Source organism: Rhodnius prolixus, unplaced genomic scaffold (assembly GCF_049639745.1).
Source record: "Rhodnius prolixus isolate KJV_2025 unplaced genomic scaffold, Rpr scaffold_6, whole genome shotgun sequence".
Classification (NCBI taxonomy): domain Eukaryota; kingdom Metazoa; phylum Arthropoda; class Insecta; order Hemiptera; family Reduviidae; genus Rhodnius; species Rhodnius prolixus.
Window position 1 is genome coordinate 36,670,223 of NW_027411634.1, and position 27,164 is coordinate 36,697,386.

Here is a 27,164-nt window from a genome sequence, read left to right on the forward strand (position 1 = left end):
TTCTTCCAACTGAAATATAACTCACTTTTCCCAAAGTGAGAAGCATTTATTTATTTTTTATTCTAGACATTCATAAAGGTTCATGCTTCCTGCAGACGGCTATTAGCCATGCAATATTTCCTTATATTAAAATCTATGATTTATGTATGTATATTTTGTATAACAAAGGTTTATTATTATTATTATTATAAAGGTTCATGCTTGTAGATAAATCGCTATTCTAATTGTATATTAATTCTTTAGGCCTGAAATTGAGAGAGTATTGTTGCCGTAGCCGAAAAAATCGTTAAAAATATGACTTATTTTCTTGTAAGTTTCCAGTTCTATTGTATCATCAAAACGTTTCGAATAGGTTTCAGTTGTCTGTGGTTAACATTAGAAGATAACGGAATCACCTTCAGAAAATCCCGATGAAGAATATTAATGGACCTAGAAAAGAGCAATAATTAAAAACTTTATCTATATATATAATTGTTTGTGTCAATTGTTGTATTCCACTCTTTTTTGTAGACGCACATTTAGGTGGAATGAGTATAAGATCAAAATCCGCAACATTTAAAGAATCGTTGGAGTTTAAAAGACTACCTTTTACTTTGTATTAAAGCTCTTTTGCTACTGAAAATAAATATAAATTAAATTCAGAAGAAGAACTTACTTTTTTTAAGAAGGTGAATACAATTATTGGAATAATTTATAATGGTAAGAATTTTTTGTTTTTAAATCATTTTTCAAGACTAAGTAATTTTAAATTTTGTAAATTTAGTTAAAATCTATCAATAGTTTTGTAAACATGGATCATGATTATCGTTTATTAGTTAATGAGGAAGCAAAATGGCATAGTCATATAAATTATTTTATGGAAGTAAATGCCAGCCTCAGCTGTTTTTAAAAATCCCTTTAGAGTTATTTTTTAAAATTCTTTTAAGGCTTTTTCGGTAGCAGTGTTTATGCATAAACTGTGTAATCATTAGCAAGGTTTTTGAGATAGAAGAGATTGTGAGTAAGAAAGACAGCATATATTTAATCATTTATGTGGATTGTAATATGATATGGATGCACGTTGTGCCCAATATCACAAAGTCGTGGACTCTCATCATTGAATGTTCCAGATATTCCGATACATTGGAAATAAATAATGCTGATCATCAAATACAATTCAACAAAGTTAATACTAAAGGAAGGATTTGCTGCACAAATGGTAGCCCATAATGTAGGCGTTGACGGCTGCGATGAAATGGGATCTTGTGTACTAGATCTAAACTAACTAAGAAACTGCCCATGGAACATTCCTTAAGAAATTGTGGTTCTGCATTGAAAACATTTCATTAGTTAAAGTTTTTTGTTCAAAGCAGTTGTATTTTGTATTATCACTATTATTGGAATATTCATTTTATCTTTTAAATATATGAATAGAAATAGAGTGTTACTTTATTTAAAATTATATCCTACCTAAACCTTATCATATTGAAAGCGTAAAAGTGTACAATTTATTCTAGTAGTCAATTCTTTAAGTCATGGTAGAGAAATCAAATCGTTCTTCAAATCTAAGAGAAGATAAGGTGCTCTAATTTGAAAACAAACGTAAAAAACTAGTTATCTGTTTCAAAAACAAACCCACACGCCGTCATACCTATATATGTCTGAGGGCTGCAAATATTCTTCTAACTCCTTACCTTACTGGCGCACAATAGGATGAATAAAAATAAAGTTATGTTTGGAACAAAACTCTATAACTAAGGCAATCTGTATTTTATTTGTTTTTAGGTTTAACAATAGTTTATTTGTTCTCTTACTAATAAAGTTAGCTAATTACAATATATTTAAAAATAATAATTTCATCTCTAGATAAAACATTATAATTTCATATAAACATTAAATAATAATTAAAAAATATAAAAACATTTATGGATCATATGTAATATACTAGATAGATAACATAGTAACAGCTATTAATATCCATGGTGAAATTAATCTGATAATATATTAATGCACATTGATTATTATAAACTACAGATGTTTTAACGCCGATAATCAGAATTACTAGATGATTTAACTAGACATTATTTACAAGATATTCAGATAACTAACTTTTCTAAGAGTAAAAAATGAAATTTCTTTTCTGTTATCATGTAAACATCAATGAACGATACAGTCTTTATTAGCTTTCGAGTGCGTAATTGATAATTGATTACTTTTTACATCTATTCTATTCTATTTAAACAACACATCCTATATTAATTATTCAATACTTTTTATAAAAAAAATTCTACTCTAACTTGCAGATAATCCTAAACATTGTATTTTAAGAGGCATTTCAAGCACAAGATCGATATCTTGCGCCAAATGATTGTCGAAGTAAACTACTCAAAATCAGAAACGTACCACCTACAAATTCCTTGAACAGCTGCTGACAGGATGATGTATGTAGGTATTTTATTATTTTCTTAAAAAGTCTGTTAAAATAAAAAAAGTTAGTCGTAATAAAGCAATAATACAAACAAAATTTTATGTGGAGTTTTGTCATTAAACCCTATAAGCTATATCTTTTAAAAGAAATGAAACGATAAACTTCAAGTTAAAAAGCTCCCATTAGTTAATGTTTGCCGTTCGGTAGTGTAGGACACGCAGTATGCCGAAATGAACCGTCTGTGCGTAGTTCTACTTAATCAGGCTATGGGAATGTTGGAGTTAGGCGAATCTTTGAGTGCTCGCTTCAATGTTCCCTACCAACTGATAATGAGAGCCCGAAATCGTCTTCATAGGGCAGGAACAGTAGTTTGTAGGCATGGAGGGGGTCGATTACGAGCAACTCGTGAACGAAAGGACAGATTCATTGACATCAACAATAGATGACCGCGGAGCGTTGCTTAAACAATGTTCTACATGTTGCCCTTGTCACAAGGAAATGGTTAATCGTTTGTTTAAATAGACGACAATGCACGTCCCCACAAGATAGGGCTGTAAACAACTTTTCCACAGCTAATGAATTTGCGAGAATGACATGGCCACCAATAACTCCGGACCTAAACACCGTTGAACATGTACAGGATTTCGTAAAGAGGCGGATTAGGTCACGTGGCGTGGATCCTGGCAGTCTTGAGGTGTTGCGGTCTGAGATAATAGAAGAATGAAACGAAATTTCCCGTGAATTCATTCTATCACTCATTGAGAGTATGCAGAGTAGAATGGAGGATGTAATTCAAGCTCGAGATTAACTTACTCGCTTTTAAAGATCGACATTGTTACCGTAAAATCTCAAAAATCTACTGTGATACAATAATCGAGAAGCTCAATTTTATTTTTATTTTGTAAAAAAATTAATTATATGCAATAAAATGTTGTTAGTAACATTGCCTCGTTACAAATAACTTTTTTGTCCTAACAAACTTTATAAGAAAGTAATAACATACTTCTAAACATCTTGTCAGCAGCAAACGCAGGCTATTTCAATAAATATGTAAGTAGGTTGAACTTTGTAAATTACTAGTAGCGTATTTGGAAATCCTTATACTTTACTAAAGAGAGATTTCATTTTCCGCCTTTACCCTCCAACTGTAAATTGGATCCATCTAAAAAAAGAAAGCACCACTTTAATGATTTTCAACGAAATCTCTGAGGTAAAATGAAGTGAAAGAGAAAAAAAGAAACTGTTCTATATTTCTCGAAAGTTTTGGAAATTTGCTTTTGTCACTTCTGTTTTGAATAAAATAAAAAATACAAGTTAAATTTAAATTGATATTAGTTATTACTTACTTGATAAAACGTACTTTCTCTAAGGTAGATATTTGAAATTTCTCTTGCACATGCCACAAGAACTGTCACTTTTAATCATAATGTAATTATTCCATAGGAAAGGTACAAAATAAAGTATTTCCACTTTGATTTTCTCCAGTAATATTTCCCAGTTACTTAAAGTAAGCTGAATCCCCCTTGAAAAATATGAAACAACAATCACAACTTTTCAGTTGTTAAAAGTTAGGATCACTAATTATTTATATAGTGCATTAACTTTCTTACTATGCACATTTATATTTTCAAAATTAAAAGTAAAAACAAAGAAACTAAAGAATTACCTTGTGTCTGAAAGTTGGTAAATTGTACTTTTACTGAACTCTGATCTTTATCATACACTCTTAAATTATTTCTAAAACTTATACCTTAGTAGTTTTTAGGAAAATTATGGCCGTAATAGAAAGATGTTATTTCTTTTCTAAGGGACAGATAAAAACAAAACAAAAAAAAGCAGTACTTTGACTAACCTTTAGCCTAGAAATTGATTAAAATTCACTTTTTTCTTACTAAATAACATTTAAAAAAAAGCCTATAGTTAAAGAGCTATAACTTTGTTTAAAATATATATTAAATGAATAAAAAAAATTGTCTAAAACAAATATTTTATAGTTAAATATTATAAAAATTTGATAAATATGCTGAAATGGCATGTAAACATATTAGAGCTCCTTCGCTGGTTTGTATCCTAATACAAAACTTGAAATTTTAACATTATTTGGTGAAAAAAAGTATATTTCCAATTATCAGAGCGCCCTGGTGGCGATTTATGTAAACCTTTAACAATAACCTTCTCTTTTGATAATGTTCAGTTGGTTATTTTACCCAACGGGGGTTTTATTTGAGCGATGATTCTATTATTTCTATTTCTTGTACAGGAAGATTGGAAAGAGACTTTATTTTAATCTTATATGTCTGGCGGATATTTTGGTGGTTAAAAGCTGCGACACTGAAGAATTTGTAAAACTTAGAAGAATGTTATTTTAATATTATGTAACTATAATAAATAGTAAAGAATAATATTAATATTATTTAAAGATTACTATTAATATTTTTCTTTTTGCTAGATAGATGAGTGAATATCGGAGACAAATCCATTTCCTCTAAAAGAAATGTGGATTTTAACACAATCTTGCCTTCACTGTTGGTTTTATATGTAGGTTTTTTAACTTCAGTGACAGTTTATCTAGGCCCAGCCTTCACTGGGTGGAATTTGTTTTTTTCGGAGGTTCTGAGTAAGGAGCAACTATTGGCTTTTCATAATATATTTGCTTTAGGACTTTAAGACCTGAGGAGGAGAACGCAAACAATACTGGTGAAAAAATTCTATAATATTACAAAGTTTGCTAGCTATTACTAGCGGATCTAGAAAAAGTGGATGGTGGGACTTAGATGTGATGTTATATGTATATTTTTTTTTCTTCAAGGAAGATTAATTGTTTGTAGAGAGACGGTGAACTCCATTCTTCCTTTTTATTATTATTAAACTTTTTTGTCTTTATATATTATTTATTATTATTGATTTATGTATTATTTACTTGTGTAACTGTAGGAATTTTTTTATTTGTTTTTGTGAACACTAATCATTGGGATTGTTATTGAAAATTAATTTACAAAACAGAACACCCTGTAATATGTAAGCTTACATAAAATACAGTTATTTATTTATCTTTATCTTATCTGTTATATACTTGGTTTTAGCGGAATAAAAAAAAGAAATCAATAAATTTAAAAAGCGTCTTTATTAATTAATCTAATTTTTGTATAGACTATTTATAATGTGTTTGCTTTAGGACTTTAATTAAGACCTGAGGAGGAGAACGCAAACAATACTGATGAAAAAATAAAATAATAATAAAATTAGAAAATATTCGTTCATTTCATTTCATACTGTAAGTGGAAGGTCGATAAAAATAAAAACAATGAGATGCAAAGGAACGTGAATAAGTAGTTGAATCAGTTAAAAAAGTCTCATCAAACGCTAAAAAAAACTAAATTGTAAATCTTAAAAAACTACAAAAAAATAAACAAATTATGAAGAAACATTTAAAAAGGTCGAACTGCAATAAAATCCGATGTGTACAAATTGATAAGGCTCCCTAAGTCTTGACTCTATGATCTTTTAAAACGAAAACTTTGTACAGGCTTTTAAAGTAAGAATTGCCAAAGCTACATTGAAAGTTTGGCATAATTTAAACATATTTACAATATGTATTAAAAATAAGTACATATACAACCAAAAATAAGAACTTGCAGTGACCATACAAAAAACGCAGATTTTCTGAACTTGGAGTAGAAATCACAAAACTAAAAATCCATTTGATTTGAAAATGATCTTTTAATATTTATTGAATTTGTTAATAGATCAATATGATCATTGTTTATTTTACAAACTATATAATTCAACAAAAATGTTTCTCTGTAATTGTTATACTAAGGACAATTCAAAAAGATCTGAAACAATGTTTCTTGATCAAGTCAAAATTAACAATTAATACTACATTTTTCCCCATCGCTCAGGACGCTCATGATAGGGAAGGATGGATATACTTGGCGCAAGGAACCCAGGCTAGGGAAATACCTTGGAGGAATAAGAAGATATCTGGAAGATATATAGGCAAGATTGGAAAATCATTCGCGATGCCCGGATTTGAACATACTTTTAATTTGTATAAATGTTGACAAAGATGTATCAGGCACAACTGATTCTTTAGCAGGTAAGTTTCTATCTGAGTGCACCATAATCCTGAAACGTACGCACCTGTAACATGAAAGGAATCAATGACGTACGAGTACATTCTACATTTAAAAAAATCTGTAATTCTAGAAAAATGTTTAAAATTCAATAAATAAAACCTAATACATTTTTTGCATTAAAAATGTGATCTGGTCCGCAATGCTGGACAATATCGCTGGACTTTTATAGGTTCAGAGGTTCAATCAGTTTGGTTTAGAGAATTAGAGTTTTGAGGATATTTATTTCGTTTCTGTCTCATGCTGAGTGAGGAAGGTTAAAGTGTGTTATATTAAAGATTCAAATAGCGAGGAATGGTACAGAACAAAAACAACTCCGTTTCTTTGCCAATTTAGTCTTTTCTTCAGGGAAGACTTATTACTTCTATTAACTAACTTAATTTAAAAATAAATTAACTTCTATTGCTTCTATTAACTTAATAGAACTACTTCTACAGGAATGCTTGTGAAACTTTGCTCGCGATGTTCAAAGTCCTAGGAGGAACTTTTCTTGAATATTAAATTCACAAATTAAAATCACGACATTTCTGGACAATGTTTTTAAAAACATCTGATTTATACCATTGAGGCACTTAGAATAACGGGAAAAAATAGGGTACTTGTTGAATCTAGAATCTACGCAAGCGCCAGGACCCACAGCATCCGAACTAAAATGAGCTCCATGGTTACTACAGATGACACTTCAGTACTCAGCCAGCTTTCTTCGCCAGCTTATTGTAAGTTAGTTTTTAGATTTTTTTTTTTTTTAATTTTTCATATATTTTTTCGAAGTCTTTTTCGAGTTATTAATTTTTTTTGTACAATAATAATAATAATTATTATTATTTATTTTTTAAAATAATGTACATTTCAGTATTACTTCTAAAATTAAAGCAGATATTTTAAACAGTTAAATTAAATTTTGCGTAAATAAAGGAAAGATAAAAGATTTACTTCAGCTGAAATGTATGAACAGCTCAGTAAGTTATTACTCCAAAATAAACAAGTAAATATTAGTTATTTGGTGAAAAACACTCACATGACTCCTTCTTATTACAATTTGAAAATGTTTTGTGTGAAAAAATCTCTAAAAACTATGGTTTTTTCCGGATAAGTAAGCACTTACGCTAAACTTTTTCAAATTTGGAATCCCATAAATATTCCCAAGGTCCATGAGGCCACTTAGTAAAATTAAATGAGATTTTAGAAGGAAACTAAATCAACTACTTCCTTACAACTGTTTAAAGAAGCATTTATCTGGGAAATAGGTTCCAAGAGCATACAAAGTTAAGAGAAAAGTCATTGGAGGCATTTCCGACGGAAAACCTTTTTTTGGGGGGCATTGGCTTTTCACCATTCAGCCAACTTCGAAGTTCATTCCTTCCCAGGAACTTTGTTCAAAAACTACTACATAGTTACTAATTAAATTAGTCAAGTTTAATAAATCCAACATTTTCAAGATAGAAATTATTTTATGCATCCTAATTCATTCATTCATTTTTTTGCGAAATTAAAATATTCTAATTCAATGCTCAGCGAATTACTTCATAATATGATTAACAGCTGATTGGCGGAAAAAAAGTACGCACCTGGTTAGTTGAAATCATTGAATGGAGCAAATTGATTGCATGTTGAGTTTATGTACGAAGTCATCATAATGCACACATAGTTATGCAGTGCCCTTAACTGCTGTTCATTGGACGAAATCTGACCACAATTCTTGGGTATACAGTGAGACACTGGTCATCGGCAGTTTTATGCCGAACTCTGGACTAAAACCAATTAAAATAATTTAGTTTTTAATTCAACAAAGGGGGAGTATTAACTTTTTGGATGGACAACTCTTTTACTTTGAAACATCTCTTTCCATTGCATTCCTTCGTCGTCTTGAAACATTTTTTCACATTCACTTGGAACAGTCTTCTCCTTAAACTGTTATCCCTTATTGAGGTTCGACATCATCATGAAGAGACTATTGTTTCTGACTGTTTTCTGCTGCCCTGCATTCACAACAAAGTCTTTATTTGAAGTAATGAAACTTAGGAATCTTGAGGACCTTAGGTTTACTTGTAATAAACTTTATCAGATGGCTGCTGCAATCTGAAAAACACTTATAATGTATATACTTGTAAATTTTTCAAGGAGGTATTATCATTGTATACAAAATTATTATACTGAAAATCTGGGATAGCTGAAACAACACAATATAACCCTTAAATACATTTATTGGGCAACTAAAACAAGAGTAACCTCTTTTATTTTTATAATTTGTTTATATTATTATTTTGTTTTTATTTATGATTTAAGGCGCGTCAACATCTGAGGTTATTGGCACCCGGAACTTTTCTATGCACTGCCGACCTCCGGACAGTGAGCTATAATAAGCTCCTAAGAAGAGAGAGTTTAAAGACCAGCAGCTGGATTCGAACCCGGGATCTCCGCGTGGGAATCAAATACGCTAACCGCAAAGCTAATCTCTTCCCTGATCTATTTTTATATTTAACTTTTTAATTATTCATTTATTTTGAATATTTTTACAAACGCCTATAATAAGAAAGTTTCGATCCTTGTGGTCTCCTTCATTATTTTTTATTTTCATTTCTTTCTTATAAAAAAAATCTATTTTCATTCTTCTTCATTCACGTTTAGTGGACCGCATTCCAAAGCACAAAGAAATGATATATTTCTGCTTCGAAGAGAAATAGCAAGCTGAATATGACCGTAAAGGTCGAAACGCCCTCTAAAAGCATGTATGAAAAATAAAGAACAGATTATTAATATTGGGTAAAAATTCATTCCTAAATAAAAAAGAAATGTACACTGCAAAAAAAAAAACAAGATACGAAATTTAAAGATTCACCTAAATGTAACTGTGCCAAATTGCGAAAACAGGTCTGGATGTTTCTAAAATAAGAAAAGAAAATTACAGTCATTACTGTAACTACCTCATTACGTACTATTATGTAAATGTCCATCAATTTTCTTTTTTGTCAGTAGATATGAGAGTGTTTTTTTACTAGTGGAACAGTATTTTATTTACTTTTATAGAATATCTAGTTAAAGAAAAAGATTGACTTATGGTGGAAGACAGCACTTTGGAATTTGTGGTAAAATAGTTCTATCCTAGGAGCGAACTGTACCTTTTCACTACAATAGAACATTAATGATCTTTCCAGCAAATTTTAAGTTCGAAGAAATACTGAATACGTAAATTGCAACAAAATTATTTTAGAAAGTTCTTTAAAAAAAATAAATAAATAAAATAAAAATCGATGCAATTTTTTCTGCAAGCACTGTACTTAACTAAATCTATCACAACTGTTATCAGTTACCACGGATTGCACTTAACAAAATTTAATTCAAGCACAGTCCTAGCTTTCTAACAGACTGGCTGAAACAATACATGTTTTTCACATTACCAGAGAGAAATCTAGTGAACAAATATTATTCTTAAAAATCTGATTTTAAAAATATTAAATTCTTTGTAATTTTATACAGTACAGTTCCCTTTAAAGGGGTAACCTACTGAACTGCCAGGAAATATTTTTCTAGAAAAAAAAAAAAAAAATTAAAAAATGAGTTTTTAGTAAAATAGTATTTTTTTATTGAGAATTTTTTTTTCAAACACGGAATTTTTAGCTTTATATTTAATTAATATTAGTTCTTTAACGGCGGTACATTACTTATGGTAAAAAATAAACTTTTTTTGTACGCATGTAAATACAAATTAAGGCGTATCAAGATCTGAGAACATTGATTGATACCCCAAGCTTTTTTCGGTGTACTACTAACCTCCGAACAGTGTTCTCTCGTTACTCGCAACAATGGGACAGTGAGCTTGTAAGAAGCTCCTAGAAAGAGAAAATCTAATGGTCAGCAGCTGGATTCGAATCCGGGATCTCCGCGTTGGAGTCCAGCACATCAGCCTATAATTTGCCACAACACAATTTGAGAAATATGGCAGACATTATTTTCTAATTTTAAAATTATTAGAATAAAATATATCCTTAAAAACATTTTTAATTTGGTTGAACATTTAAATTGTATTTAATTGAAATTTGAACTGTAATGTTAAGTCTACAATGTTGAATTCATTGAACTGTGAAAAGCTCCAACATATTTAATTGGCATTCTTTTATCTATTGAACATTTGACACTCTCAAATGAAGCATGTTGTAATTCTAAAGTAGAACAAAGAAATTATATGTCCATTGTCATGCATAGCATTTATATTTAAATAAATTTTATATATTTTCATCATATTTACTGATTTTTCTGAGGAATAGCTCTGTACGGAAATAGGTCACGAATAATTACGACAAGAAAACAGTTGATCTTTTTTTTTTTTAATTTCAAAACATTTTTTCCTGGGAAATTTAATTAAGAGCCCTCCAGCGTGAAGGTGGTGGTTAGACTTTTCTCTCAAGGGCCTTTTAGAAAGATGGAAAATTCTATCAATTATAGTATACACTAACATTAATGAGTTTCAAAACGTCCGCAATTGAGTAAATATTGCTCCAACCTAAATTACTAACTAGTTTGGCTTCCATTAAGTGTCTGCCTTAAATACGTGCTTCCGCCCCCGGCCACAATTAACTGGAATCTGGACATTAAGCTGCGCCTGAAAAAAATAAAATAAATATGTTATAAAATTCCCAGTTTGCAGAAAACATACAGGTTAGAAATTTGGGTTATTGCAGTGAGAGAAGGTCTTGTGAGTGATTAACAAAATTTTTTTTTTTTTTTTTTTTTTAATTTTAACATGCGTCAACATCTGGGATCACTGGCGCTCGGAGTATTTCCCGTGAGCAGTCCAATGGTCTCTGGGATAGTGGTTTCCGGGTTTCCATCACCGGACAATAGTAAGAGGCTTCTAAGAAGAGAAAATCTAAGCACTAAGATAACTCCAGTACAATAGGCGCCCTCAAAGATTTGCCAGAAGTTAATAAAAAATTCCTAATTTATTAAAAAAAAAAAAAAATATATAATAAATTATTATTTTTTATTCAGTTCCCTCAAGGTGTGGCAGGAGAGACCTGTCGAATTAGTTTAATGACATGTTGCCAATAGTTGTTCAAACTGTTTAACTTTTGTAACGGATTAAAAATGTTTAATTAAATCTGTTCCTAATTAAAATAGGCCGGAAACCCGGTTTTTCTGCGTGTAATACTGAAAATAACCATCTGTTTAGTGCAATAAACTTTGTTCCTTATTTTTATGGTAATGGGCCAAATTTAATTACTCAACGTGCGTGCAAGACGAAGTCGTATTTTTTTTTTTTTTTTTTTTGGCGCATCAACAGCTGAGGTTATTAGCGCCCGGAGCTTTTTCCCGTGCACTGCCGGCCTCCGGGCCGTGTTCTCTCGTTACAGACAACACTGTCCATCACCGGACAGTGAGCTGTAAGAAGCTCCTAGGAAGAGAAAATCTAATGGTCAGCTGCTGGATTCGAACCCGGGACCTCCGCGTGGGAGTCCAGTATGCTAACCTCATAGCTAATCCCTTCCCTCGTATAAGTATTAACATCAGTTTTTTGTTTTGACTCACTATAAATGAGTTTCCGGTTAATAAATATAAATGATCATGAAAATATGTCTCAATAAGAAAATTGGTACAAGTAAATGTATAAATTCTGATCAGATAAAAAAAGGGCAAATAGCAAACCATGTTTTTACATTAAAGTTAGCCAGGTAAAAGGACGAGTCGTGTCCTAAATACATACAAAATCAGATTATATCGACTGGAATGTTTTTCCAATAATTTCATGTCAAAACATTCAAACAACAACTGTAGCATTATTGAACAGTGAAAAGGTTATGTTATGTAGGAAGATTACAATGTTAGTAAAGTTAGATGACTGACTGTTGACTTTACTCAGGCGAACAAAACATTTTATTCCAGTAAAGTCATTTTTTGTTTATTGTTATTATTCATTTAGCTGAAAATAAGGAAACCCCGGGAGTACCAATTTAGATCTGATTGTGATCTGGATCCAGATCGTGATCTCCAGGATTTAGCGCCTGAAGAGTGAAATCATCAAACTGATTAATTTACCCTGTAAATGATGGATGTAAGTCCGAAATCGGTCAGGGATACAATAAACATGCCTGCTATGGGCGAATAAAATCAATGATTTTACAATTACTCACTAAACATCCAAACAATTAAGCCATAAATCTTTTGGTACGTATTAATCACGAGCATTAGAATTGTTAGAGCATAAAAATTAATATGAAACTGATTGAAAGCATTAATTTCATTTCCAAACTTGACGGGCGATAAAATATTTAATATAATTCTCAATAACAGTCTAAAGCTGATGTTAACGCCTTCCTAAGCAAGCTCATAAATGTACTTAAAATGAAAATCGTGACAGAATGAAGGAAACTGAAAACAATAACGCTCACAATAACAGCAGAGAGAGAGATATGTTAAAGTACAAGATTTCATTGATATAGGAAAGAGAAAAATTATTATAACATAACAAACAGGAAAACTTTGAGAAGCTGACTGAAAATAAAGGATTTTTTTTTTTTGTGCTCACAAAATGATATCCCAAAGAGATATGGATATTTTATTTCACCCTTGGCGCTCTCATTCTTTTGAGAACTGAACTTTATCTCTCGCATCATTATTTTTCATTGCTACAGGCTGGAATTTAGATTTAGATTTGTAAATAAATAAAAAAATTCATGTTGAATGGAGGTGGATTTAGCTCAGTTATTATTATTTTAATAAAAATTCTTTTAATGATCTTAGGGTACACGCCAATATTGCGTTTTGGTTATTACTTTTACATTGTGGTCCCTACTTAGGTCTTAAACAGTCTTAAGACAAAAGTACCACTTTCATTAACAGACTTTTTATAAATGTATAAATTCTGATCAGATAATTTCTCAGAAAATTCCAACCATGATTTTCTAATTCTTTTATATTAATATTACAGATACGTAGATGTATTTTTTTCTAAGCAACGTCTTACTACGAAAAATTTGTGTGCGTTAAGAGTGTAATGTAAACTACTGTAGAAGACATATCGGTGTAACGTTTCGTTTTTGTTTAATATTAGTAAGAAATGAATAAATTTTATAATATTGAACCTTGTCAAATTATATCGTAACAAAAATGGTCGTGAGAGTGTTCAAATAGCAATCATCGTGTTGAATATTCACAATCGAGTTTCGACCGGAAACACACATTTTGAATATTATAAAGGAAGCACCAATCTTTTGTTTTTCATTCAAGACTGTTGTCGCTTTAATAGCTTTTGCTTTTCTGACTTTGCCAAACACTTTTTTTCTTTTCCTTTCTCAGCATGGCGCCCTTGTAGAAAGTTAAAACAAATCTCAAGAGAGCCGCAAAATCCACTCAGCAAAGCGAAATATCGCTCGCTAAGATCGGGGCGCACGTTGCTAGCTACCCCACAAAATGAATTTAAACTTATGTTGTGATTTTTCACGTTTAAGCTAGAGATTTCACTCATCTAACAATTCCTAAAATATCACTGTCATCATTAGAGGATCACAAAAGTGAAAACTCTTTAAACTTGGAATTTTTAATAAATTTAAGTTTGCTGCAAAAAAAAAAGTGCTTCAACGTAACGTCCCTTAAATAGCAATTTCTATGCACATAATTTAAAACTACGGTTTCATCAGAGTATTTAGGCTAGTCCAGTTTCTTTGCAAGCTTTCTGCATCGTCGCTTCCCATTCTTGTTCACGAACAATAGTCATTTTTTTTTTTTTTTAACATATAATACCTTAACTAATATTGCATAGTTCTAAAAATAGGGTTTGAACTCTTACTTCTATCTCAATATAATTCCCAAAGTTCTAGCCTTCACATTTTCTTCAATTCACGGAATTCCAAAACATATTTAACTCTTTCTTGCATCATAAATTTGGTAAAAATCGTCACTAGAGTGAAGTCAATTCCATCTCTCCCTGAATTCTCTCAAGTCTATGAAAGAAAAATAAAAAAAGTTAAGAAGTTATTTTTGTATGTACAAACATACTTATCTATTAAACAGCTGGAGCACCATTTTAATAATAATTTAAGATTTTCTAAAAATAATTACATTTGAAATTATATAATTAGCAAAATATTATGCTTAATATAGTACTTTCTTAAAATGTAAGTGGTTTGTAGTAAGTAACTGAGTAATATCAAATTCGCCCTCAGGGACCCACAAACAACCCATTGACTAGACCCTAGGGATCTCTGCTTCATAGTTGGGACCAGTGTACTAACTTCCTCTCTCTATTATTCACCAAGATCTATAGCCTTAACTAGACAAAACAAACCAAAACAAATGGACCAGAATATTTTTGTAGAGAGTTATTCTGGTCAGTCGTATTTATTGTCAAATTTGTAACCATTATTCTCACTCAAATCTTCTTTTTTTTACCTGTAAATACAAAAAAAAAATAACTTTTCAAGTAAAAAAAAAATTTAATAAAAGTGATTGTTGAATTATGATACAAACTGAAAGCATTCAAAATTACATAAAATCGTAAAAAAATGAAAATCACGGCATTCTGTTCCTAGCCTTGATTACGGAAATGACGATTATGTTATTTGCCAAAGATTAGATTAGATTAAGTGGGGGTTAGACAGTTAGTCGATACCCGGTGACCTAAGGGATCGATTGTGGTACCTATACCACTAGTTAGAACAGTCCTCCAGTTTTGGTAAAAGGGCTGAATTTTTACATCAAATTTCTATTTATTTTCAAAATTTAAGCTTTAAGAATCTAAGTTAATAGTGTACAAACAGGACCGGTCCTATCTCTTGTGTACTATCAAGGTGGGAGGTGAAATGTAATGCTAAAATCGAATTAGTAAAACAAAAATCCTCTCCGGAAGTGCCCGTTTAATCATTGGATAGTCCATTTTTCTCGAAAATGTTTCCTACCACAGTCTGTAAACTTGATATTGGTTAAGTTAGACTTCCCTGTAAAATGATAATTCAGTGCAATGTACGGTTCCGACTGTTAGTCGGAATAAATATTGGTCAAATATTGCCTGTTCGAAGAATAATAATGTGCTCGACCCAAAGGTCTCTAGAGAATATTGGTGTATGTTCAAGGCCAAAGTTTTTCAGCTCAGCTGGTTTTTAGTTTCATCCCCCGCTCATTGCCTTCATCCTTGCCTAGGCTCTCGCCTCTCCTACCATCCCACGCCGACAAAAACACCAGCATTTGCCCCGAGATCTCCTTTGGGACTGACCAACAAAATGGAAATCACGTCGAGAGTGCCAGCCAATGTTTACTTATTGTGTTTGTTTAACTACACAGATTGTAAATTTCAAAATAAATTTTTCGGATAAAATCCATGTTTTTAATAACTGAAAGACGTGTTAATGTTTTCACCTGAAATTTTTTTGTAAATAATACATCGCACCGAGGAAATGAAGAGAAACGAAAAATTCAAGTTTTTAGTAAATTACGTTTTAATCAGTTTATAATTACTTAATTAATCCAAAATCTAAACAGAGATTTGGAGAAGCTTATAAAATGTTAATTCAATTTATCCACGTCGTATATTTAATGCGAATATAATGGTGAATCCTAATGAGAGGATACTGGGTGGTCTCATTTGGCGAGGGAGTATCTTCTGAAGTGGTAAAGTGGTTAGGGTGATTACCGTGTTACGAGGTGGCACCACTATCGAGCTCAGTTTACTACGATTAATCTGCATAAATGATTCCTACGATGTTGATGTTACTAATTAGTAATTTCTAGGAGATCGTCAATGGATATCCAGGGTGTAGTTAACTGACTGCCCTTTTACGTTAAATAAAATCTGCTTGACAATCGTAAGTACTTATTTATTAAGACATTAAGAAAGCCACAATTCTGTGAGGGGGATGACGTAATAATACCAAATTGGAAATTAACCAATTATAGGCCAAAACATATTTAAAAAATATACTCTCTTTATTTAAAAAAAGTATTTTTTAATTAACATATATTCGATTCAATGCCAGATTTACTTGGCAGAAAATTGTTACATTGTCAGGTGCCTCCGCATCACGCAACAATTCAATGAAATGTACCATATTGTTTTTCTCTTGGATAAGAATTTAAGAGAGCGATTCTGTTGGAAGCATCGATATTAGGTATTACAAGAAAAAACGACAATAGTTCTGTTCAGAGAGGATAAAGACATGAATCATCTTTCAAATTTAAAACATTCATTAACAACACTAAAAGAACAAAACTTAAAGATTTAGATTATTAGATAGATCTGGTATTTATGTGTGTAGATTATTCGATATTAGAGTTTCAAGGGAGATCCTGACAGTACACACAGGGCGACATACAAATTTAAAATGATGGTGTGATTTCCGACTGTTGTTGATACATTATTCTTGGGAAATTTTGAGGAGCGGTCAATACATTTTTGTAGACTGATTTCTTTTTTTATACCAACGTTTCGGCAAATTTATTGCTTTCCTCAGGATAATATTAATTTGTAGATTTCTATGTATAACCAGATCATCATAACAATTGATTATTTTAAAAAGTTATTCTATCATATACACAATAAATATTGAATTGTAGAAATCCGTCTAAGGCTAAACTTGGGAGCATTAGATTATCTAGCTCATATCCTCAGGGAAATGATATTCCTTGAATCATATTACAAGACAAATAATTCTCTTTGGATTTGTATTCATCAATAATAGCGCCAAATTCCCGGATAGTATCATTATCAGTAAAATTAACACAATTAACCTGTTCACACAACTAGCACTGATTAACAATCAATACTTGCTAACAAGTATTGTTCTCTGCGGATATTGGTTGTGATTTAACAAGAGACAGTAGAGGATTTAATTAAGTATTTAGATTTTAATTAATTTGATGAAACTCATTTGACTTTCACAGTTATCAAGGTTTCTGACTACTATATTTACTTCAAACTTCCAATGTTTACTGAATCTTAATTGGGTTTTAATGATCATTTCAAAATCAATGCCCAGAATTGTTCCATATTTTTGGTTTATATTGTAATTATAATCTTATCTAAAATAATCTAAGTTCTAATGTAAATTACAAAAACTAGTGTATATGACCTGAAATTAATGCTGTTCAGGTTCATGAATCATTTTTTTTTGCAATTTTTATATCATTTTCTAAATATTTTTGTAATATTACAGTTCCAATAAAAATCTTTTCTTGTTGTATTAAAAATAGAAATACAGACACAACATGAAGTGGAGTAGCAAAAAGGTAAACTGTATTTCTTCCGTTTGTTTACTTTTAAGAAAGATTAGATTTTCAACTAGGAGGGGGCGCTCTTTATAAGTTCCTAAAAGGAGTGAGTTCCGCCGATATGAGTAACTAGAAAGAGCAAATATTCTTTCAGGAACTACTAGGGTTAAAGGAAGCACTGTGTAAGTCCATTTCCGGTAGGTAAATATAGAGCATAACAGTCATATGCCTCGAAGATTTTCTTTTTCTTTCCATTGAATGTACTTATACAATTTTTATTTGAATAATCTTTCAAGTGTAGTTCATTTTAGGACATTGTGAATTGGTGAAGATTAAAAGCTGTTTTTATAATTCAAAGTATATATATAACAGATGTATAAGCTAAAATTCGAAATTTCTAGTAAAAGTGCTCTGTTATAAAATGCTTTAAATGCCAAAAATGTCTCAAATAGTATTCTAAAAATAATTATTGTACTATAAGAGAAAGTGTCCCTCCCATCTTTGTAAAATTTGATTTTTCTCCCTAGAAAATAAGACTGAGGTGATTGTCACTCGTATGAAGACAAAGAGATATGAAAAGAATATAAAAATAGAAGCTGACAGTTTTGAAGAAGAACAAAAGATTCTCTTTTCTATCTCTTTGTAACCGTTGATCCTTTAACTTATATTTTGTATTTATAAATGTTTGATAAAATTTGAACTATTATTATACATACTAGCTTAATATGTAATTGTTAGGTAATGTGTTTGCCACCTCATCCTTTCTTTCTCAGTCACTCTACGTCACAGAGACACACAGTCAACTCTGTGAAAGAGAGAGAACCCTTGGTTGAACGGATTAAATAAGGGTCTACCACATTGTTAACTTCCTGTCACCTGACACTGGCCATCATTAGCCCCTTATAACCCAGTGGGTTATAATAACCTTCTCTTTGATGATAGGTATATGGGTGGGTTATTGTCGCCTTTATTGGATTGGACCCTTTTTCAAATTTAATACTATCGCTATAAGGACAGAAATGAATTTTGGTGTTCATATCTTCAAATAAATCATTAACACAGTCTTCTAAGGGTATCCGATTCTTCTAAGGGACGGAGAAGTAAATTTAAACGTTTTGTAAGGGCCATTTCACCACTGAAGGATTCGTTAGTTTCTCCTTAGTAGATCGATTGCAATAGTATAGATTTTCGATTTAATGTTTTCACTAGAAACATACGTTTTGAGGTCACCTTAGTAAGAAATAGGTGAATAAGTCCAGGCGATTTTAGGGGATATTTTTTCAAATAAAATGCATTAGTAACTTGTGCTAAGTAAATTACTTAGGAAAAGCTGTGAGACAAGATTAAATTAATTAATTCTCCTGCATCTGTACAGAAACATGAATCCATCTGAGGTCTGCGTCCTAAACAGTAATTCTCTAATCTAAAAATTAGACGTAACTAAGATTAGATACCGTGGGGGTTGGCCAATCAGCCTATGATACCCACAACCAAAATTTGAGATGTTATGATTTGATTTTGCTTAGGAGTCGGGTAAATGTGGATTGCACGAGTATTTCTTTTACAAAGTGCCTCTACTTTCACCATCTTCCTGACGGGAAATATCCTATATGTGTTATGCCGTTGGTTCTTCTTTTTGTCAAAAGTACAAAAACTAAAGATATAAATATTATTTATTGGTAGTGGCTTTGAGATTTAGGATCATCTCAGTGTCCGTGTTGAAAGTAATGCTCTAGTAAACTTATGCCAGTGGTTATGATGAACTTTTACGCCTGCCACTGACTAGAGGTTGTCATCCAACAATGTTACCTCGAATTTCGTGCCCACGCAAAAATACTGTGGCGTTCGGCAAGATTTAAAATTCTGGGTGTTCAGTAAAAATATGGTACAGTAAACAAACTTTAAAGTAAAAAATCCAAGTCTGAAGAAAACTTAGAGAATTGTAAAAAGAGAGAGACGTTAGCGAAATATAATTTAAAAAAAGAATTCCGTACATGGAATAATTTTCAAGATAAGCTTATGAATAAATTGTATTCATAGCTAAATTCCAAACATGCATGTTTTAATAGGAACAAAAGCTCTGTTTGTTAGGGAACAGAAGAACAGATAACAGGTGACATCTATTTCCTAGAATTCACTGTAGAGTGAGAGCTCGGCTGCATGGAGTACATTAGTAGCAACAACGCTACCTCACTTTGCTAAATGGATTTAAAATGAAACCTTCCACTAGGGAATTGTATACCATCCCACAATGTACAGTTCTCCGCTTACAACTAACGCTTTTGATTGTTTATCTGTGAGGACAGGGGTTAGGTTACGGCCAAAATAAAGATTTTATTTGCTTGAGGTATTTTTTGTTTTGTTTTTTACTTTTTCACGTTCATCCGAGAGGAAGTAATGCAATTGTGTTGGATTAATTAAAATGAGTTTTAAACGGGAAATACACTGTAATGTTGATGTGAATGTGGTAAACGATGTTGATTACAACCTCCTTACAAAGAGAATAAAGATAGCTAATAATTTAATAGAGGTTAATTTTAATTTAATGATGAACATTAAAGGGCTTAATAGAATAAAAGGAATATTTAAAAATTTAATGTCTGAGATTAAAACTTACTTGAAACGAGAGATGATTACAATAATTACTGAGGATTTATGTAGCTATCTGCAATACAATTTAAAATTAAGTATTTGGCTAAATAGTAAATAATATCGGTGGCATGTTCAGACGGAGTTTTCGAATTATCGTATAATGCCTCTTGGACCGCACTAGGCACGCTTAACTGGAATGAGTCCTTTTTTAAAGGCGACAAAAAGGAATATAAGCGACTGGTCATTTCGGTAGTTTTCGGAAGCCATGGCAGGCACTGAAAAAAAGCTCCGGGCGCCAATGATATACGATATTGACGAGACTTAAATTAGAAATAGAAATTGGGAAGAAGAGGTATGTTTAGTGAGAGGGTAGTGCTTATCCCTGGCGGTTTTTTAAAAAAAGTGAAAAATCTATTGAGTAGATAAATTTTGGCCAAAAGCTAGGTACAACTACATGAAAACGGAATACCAAAGTTTGTGCATTCGGCCAGTTTTATTGTTTGGAGCTTCTGTACTTGCTAAGAAAATTTATTGGTATATTTACAGGAAACCCAAAATAGGTAATTACTATGAAAACTCAATTTCCGCTTATTAATAAATAATTAGGAAATGTTTTTTAAAAACTTGGGCTGAGAAAAAAATTATATTTAATTAAAAAGGAAAGGAAGCGCTTTTTAAATCATGTTTATTTAGTAGTTTCTAGTAAAGAATATCTTTGAATATTTCAGGAAATAAAACTTAACCAGAGGATTTTTTTTTTTAGATGTTGGTATTGACTATGGATAAAACAAGTTGCTTTACTTTATCTAACAAAATTAAGTTTAAAAAGGAAGGAAGCCCCTCTTATCAGCTAAAAAAAAATAAAATAAAGCTTTAAACTTTCTCTTCGTATTTTTTAGTACAGAATATAGCTGGGCTTAGTCTTTAGGTCTTTTATTTTAAACTTTTTTTTAAGCTTTTACGTATTACTTTATCGAACCCCGCATAAACGGCAGAGTAACAGATTTTCTAATTTGTCTTCACTAAAGTTACAAGCTCTGGGATCTCCTATTTACGAAAAGGTGGCTTTTATGAATTCTTCTATGTTTATATAAGCATGGGTATACTCTAAAACTCAAAATTGAAAATAGCAGGAAGTTCAAATTTGATGTTTGATTAATGTGGAATTAGGAAATGCAACAATGAGATTTTTGTTACCAGAAGAACCTCCACATTAGATCGATTTTCCACTTTCTTTCTTTTCTCGATTTTTTTTTTAAATCTAAAATTAATTACTTTTTCTCACTATAAGAAAGAAAAGAACAAAGCAATCGGAAAAATTTTGGGATTTTAGTTTTAAAGGAAATATTTTTAAGGATCTCAATTGAATGAAAAAGTTATACAAAATATGTTACTTTGAGTGAATATTTACAGGTATTTTAATAGTATTGTTTAATTATAACCTGGGAATTATAATATAATAATGAATCACAACTGTTTGGGAAACTCTGTAGTGTATTGTACGTATTTCGTAGTGTTGTTAGTAACAAGAATCATGAAACTCAAATCAACTTCCTTACGAATTTCACATTTCGTTCATAGTTTCTGAGGGAAAAAAAGAAGTGGAAACACTATCATCGAACTAGGAACGAAACTAACAATTTCCACAAACAGTTATACTTGCTGCGACCAAAATAGATCTATTATGCCTCCAAATGGAAGCCGGGTAAGACTATTCATCCATCAGCGCCACCCAGGTGATGAAATCATCTCTCCGAATTCATCTAGGGATATAAACGACCCCATGTCATTACGCTCCTACACCTAATGCCCTTTCAAGATATTCCGAAAAAGATACCTTTAAATTAATCAAATTAATAGAAACACGATTAATTCTAGTAACTTCCCAAGTTCGAGGGAATCTTCAGGAAGGATAGGGCCAGTTGTCAGAGATAACTTTTTGCTGATGCACCGCTGCCTCAACACCTTCTAAAGATATAAAAAAGTGAAACCTGAAATGAATGCTTAAGAAGGTTCTAAAGGTAGACACACCTTCAAAGACCTAGTGACCATTCAGGTACTCAAGAGAACCAGGAAGACACAGTTGCAAATAACCTCTCCCTGATGTCAAAAAATCTCTTTTCTAATGTCCTCAGGAAGGTATATCCTCCCCCAACAGGAAACTCCACCCAAGCTCACTAGGGAAGAAATTTTCCTAAAAAGCAAGCTGCATTCAGAGAACCTTGAAACTAGGATCTTAGACTTTTCATGGACTAAGAAATTAAGAACTTAAATGAATAGTATTTTGTTCTAAAAAAGGATTTCCAGAAACTTATTAGAGTAGGATGCTTGAATACTCCAAATAGATCTCAACTAATATAACCAGATTATATCCGCGCGCGAACAGCTTTATACCAATTAAAATAGAAAAATTCAATTAATTAGTAAGAGATTACGCGTGTTCGCTGAAAAATAATTTTAATGCTAAATATCTCTTTGTGAGCACTTAATTTAGCAGCGCTAATTGCAGGCTGGATTCGTTTATTTTCTACTTTTATAGATGGGAATTTTTTAACCTTTTTATAAACAAGCTAGAATTTAATAAAGAATCTCGTAATCTCGTATAATTAGTTTTTAATTAAATAAGTTTGAAATGAATTTTATAGCAATTATTTTTAGTGTTAACAAGTAAAGTGATGCTTATTTACTCTTTTGTTTTTAAATTAAAATGTAACTACGGGAATGAACTCCTTCGTATAGAACTGCCTTTGAGGCGATTAAAGTGTGGCTCATAAAGATTTATAATTCTGTTAACGCAGATAATTGAGGAAAAAGAAACTCCATCACAAGTTTTGGGAACATCAGTATGTTTCCTAGACATTCTATCTCCTAGGGTATAAAAATGGTTTACGCCGCAATGGTAAAAGGTTATTATTAAGAAATATTAATGATTTCTTATTAAGAAATACCAATTTTGGTTTTATTGGAAGACCCAATTTATGCAGGGCATGGTATATAGATTGAAAATTCCATTTTCCATTGCTTACATTTGTTAAGAGCGGGATCAAGACCCCGAATCTGGAATCTAAACAAATCCTTAGCCTCAATCGAATGTTGATCAATAAAACTTGAAATTGATAAACGATACTACCTTTGATGCAAATTTTTAATCTTCTACTTTAATAAATACATAATTAAAATTAGTAAAAATGTATTTAATATTTCAATGAGGCTTTTAACTTTTAAATTTTTGACCTCCATGGAGCAAAAACTCCCTTATACTAAATCATAAATACTGTACATCTAGCAGGGCTTAGAAATGTGGTTTAGTTCAAGCCAAAAAGATGCCTGAAGGCATCACTAGCAGACATCCACCAAGCTCTTTAAACCTTTAAAATATATGTTCTCTATTTCTCTCTGGCACCCTAAATATTCAGTGGTGGGAAAGACAAATAACTTTGGCTTTAGTGAACCTGCATTGAAGTAAACCTCTAATAAAACCTTCAACATTTGTTAGGTCTTTAATCCTTTACAGGTCTAAAGCTGTTAGTAACCATGAGAATGCTTTATGTTCAAAAATTTATATTTATTTATTTTTTTCTAAAATGGCTCTCCTCTTCGTACTACTGACGGTTCCTGGGCTAAATGTGACTCGGAAAAAGCTGAACTATTTGCAACGCACCTTTCAACTGTCTTCATTCCGCATCCTGACGTTCTCAACTCACAACATACTCAAGACGTTATTAGGGACTTAGACATACCTTTACCTCTTTCTATGCCTCCAAAACCGTTCACACCCTCCCAAGTCAAGCAAGTCATTATTAATCTCAATAAAAAAGAGCCCTGGTTACGATCTAATTACTGCCAACATCCTACTCCAACTACCCAAAAAAGCAATAGTCTTCCTCACTACTATTTACAACTCTATTCTCAGAACTACTTACTACCCTATACTCTGGAAATTTTCTACAGTTTGAATGATACCCAAGCCCAACAAACCGACTCAACTACCTTCTTCCTATCGACCGATAAGCCTACTGCCTCTCTTGGGCAAAATATTCGAGAGACTTCTGTTACCACGCCTCTACGAAATTACAGAATCTCTCGAAATTATACCGGACCATCAGTTTGGTTTCAGAAGCTACCACTCGACGATCCAGCAGGCCCATCGTGTTGTAGACACCATCGCTTCTTCACTCGAGCGAAAACAGTACTGCGCTGGAGTATTCCTCGATGTTTCGCAAGCCTTTGACCGAGTCTGGCACGAAGGTCTACTGTGGAAACTAAAACGCATCCTTCCTAGCACTTATTACCTCATACTCAGCTCTTACCTCTCTGACAGATTCTTTCAAGTTCTTCAAGGCACTACTCACTCTTCCATCTATCCCGTCCTTGCTGGTGTGCCTCAGGGAAGTGTCTTAGCTCCTCTTCTTTACACAATCTACACTGCCGACTTACCTTCTAACCTTAATACCTCTATTTACACCTTCGCTGACGACACTGCCATTCTCTCCACACACTCTGACCCTATCCTCGCAGTACGTTCACTGCAGTCCCACCTTCACTCAATAGAACCTTGGTTAGAAAACTGGCGTATAAAAATTAACCCAACTAAATCTAAATACATAGTCTTCACACTCAAACGTCAAACTCCGCCACCTGTCTTCTTACATCACACACCTATCCCACCAGCCGACCATGTGCGGTACCTTGGAATGTACCTAGACAAGAGACTTACCTGGAACCCCCATACGAGACTTAAACGTACCGAACTAAACAAGCGATACAAACTTCTAGCCAGGCTACTCGACAAACGCTCAAAACTCTCACTACCAGAACAAACGACGACTCTATACAGCCCTTCTCACACCAATATGTACTTACGGACTCGAACTTTACGGTACAGCTAAAAAATCCAACCTCAATAGACTACAAACACTGCAATCCAAAATTCTCCGCCGCATACTAGACGCTCCATTCTACGTAAGCAACCACACTATACATACAGATCTCCAAATTCCACTTATCTCCGAACTTGCCAAAATTCGATACAAAAATTTTCACCAAAAACTCTCACTGCATCCCAACCCTTTAGCTGCAAACCTGTCTACAACTACGCTACCCTCCAATCCTCGAAGACGGCTGAGGCGCCGTTGGCCCCGTGACCAACTGGGTGACTAACGGCGGCCATCAATGGATGACCGTCATTCACGTCTGCCACGCTATTCACATACATTCATCGCATTTACCTATTGTACCTGTAGGTACAGGTGTAAATTTCATTAAAAGGATAATAAAAAAAAAAAAAAAAAAAAAAAAAATGGCTAGTGATAAATTCAACTTAGTGAAAATAGAGAGGCTTATGTAAATGATAATTGTAATTTTATAAACTGTAACGATCAGCACTGGAGTAATAACGCAGTAATATTTTGACATTTACGATTCTCGTATTAGCTTAATACATCAGATGATGGTCATAAATGCTGGTAGTTTCTTTAAAGAGTTACTTGAAACCGTTATAATACTGTACCATTCTTATTTTCAGTAAGTGTTTGTAATCAATTTTTGAACGAAGGTGACATATATTGTAATAATATTGATAATAAAAGCTATAAAGGCTAATGGACTTACTTGTATTTAGTTGCTAATTTTTTTTACAAAGTTTCTTATCATTTGCTTCTTTGAGGTTAGATTTGCCTCCAATCTCAAGAGAACATAAGACAAAATCTTGAAACATTTAATCACTCTGGACTCACAAAAGTATCTGTAATTAGAATTTTTGTTTAACTATAGTTCTCGGTTAACTACATTATGATCGGTTCCAAAGAACTGCCAAGCTCATAACTACCTCCAATAATCACCACATTAACAATTTCGCCTTTTTTTTTTAAATGGTAAAACATTGATTTAAATATTCTTCATAAAATGAATCAATCCTAAGTTATTCAAATCAAACAAAATTTATTTTTAAATATTTATTTGTAAAGAAAAAAGTTTATAAAGTGATTTAACAAAACACTAACCAATTCATTTCTGAGCATGCATGATTTTTTTTAACTACCCATTATCATCGATTTTATTTAATTTTTTAATGATATATAAGTCATAGTTCAAAAAATAATTACCTGATCGTTTTGATGATTTTATTTGTAAAAACCAGTTTTTCTACTTATTACACATTAAATTGGTAAATTTATTGACTTAAAGAACTTGTACTTTTACATTTAAGAACACCACAGAAAGCCTGTGAAGCAACTGGTGCCAGTGAAGAGAAATCTGCTCTTATAAGTTTGAAAAATATATAATTTTTTGTTTGTTTTTTATTTTAACTATGAAAAAAATAATTGAATTTATTTTAATATATTTTAAATAATTATAAATTACAATTTTCAACATTAATTCAAAATAAAACAGTAGATTACAAATTAAGTTTCAAAAATTATTTTTATGATTAAAATGTATATAATATGGTATTAATTTTTATTTTATTATATTAAATTATAATTTGAAATTACAAAAAGAAAAATTATTAATACTTTATTACTTCCCATAAAATTTTATGGCGTCAATTTCTTTCCCGCTATTGGAGTGGCCATTTTTTTTCTTGTCTTAAAGTTCGGATACGAATTGTGATTGGTGACCTTTTAAATTTAAATAATCTAACTTTTCTAAATCTCATTTGTCCTAATTAGAATTGTGAAAGGTGAAATTAATAATTGTTTTGTTTTTTATTAATAAAAGCATGTTTCAAGAAATAGTTGAGTGGTTTGATATTGAATTTCTTTTCAAATTAATGATTAAATCCCTGTACTAAGGATGCTGTGGCCATTTGGTATGTGAGAGTTTTATATTCT

At 31.8% G+C, this 27,164-nt stretch overlaps 1 protein-coding gene and 3 long non-coding RNA genes across 11 annotated transcripts in view; 2 read left to right on the plus strand and 2 right to left on the minus strand.

Annotated features, from left to right (window-relative positions):
• Nucleotides 1–4,462, minus strand: LOC141461088 (uncharacterized). Of its 2 annotated transcripts, XR_012462600.1 has the most exons (5): nucleotides 4,074–4,462; nucleotides 3,754–3,929; nucleotides 3,411–3,569; nucleotides 1,631–2,453; nucleotides 1–429 (listed from the first exon to the last, which is right to left on the minus strand). It is a non-coding gene; the product is annotated as an uncharacterized lncRNA (long non-coding RNA). The 2 variants fall into 2 exon arrangements; XR_012462599.1 differs by having other exon boundaries at nucleotides 5–429; nucleotides 1,631–3,569.
• Nucleotides 2,030–5,518, plus strand: LOC141461089 (uncharacterized). The gene is made up of 3 exons (XR_012462601.1): nucleotides 2,030–2,169; nucleotides 2,283–3,457; nucleotides 4,668–5,518. It is a non-coding gene; the product is annotated as an uncharacterized lncRNA (long non-coding RNA).
• Nucleotides 5,513–26,593, minus strand: LOC141461087 (uncharacterized). Of its 2 annotated transcripts, none has more exons than XR_012462597.1 (7): nucleotides 26,436–26,593; nucleotides 25,942–26,074; nucleotides 14,327–14,480; nucleotides 10,998–11,143; nucleotides 8,373–8,622; nucleotides 8,112–8,294; nucleotides 5,513–6,550 (listed from the first exon to the last, which is right to left on the minus strand). It is a non-coding gene; the product is annotated as an uncharacterized lncRNA (long non-coding RNA). The 2 variants fall into 2 exon arrangements; XR_012462598.1 differs by lacking the exon at nucleotides 26,436–26,593 and adding an exon at nucleotides 26,159–26,278.
• LOC141461085 (uncharacterized) overlaps nucleotides 7,191–27,164 on the plus strand; it is a 159,139-nt gene continuing 139,165 nt past the window's right edge. For 3 of the 6 annotated variants that reach the window (XM_074141767.1, XM_074141766.1, XM_074141772.1), the window contains exon 1: nucleotides 7,195–7,259. The gene's annotated coding sequence lies outside the window, so the exon portion shown is untranslated. Of the gene's footprint in view, nucleotides 7,260–26,926; nucleotides 27,143–27,164 lie in introns of those variants that run through there. The other 3 variants (XM_074141771.1, XM_074141770.1, XM_074141768.1) reach the window with 3 other exon arrangements.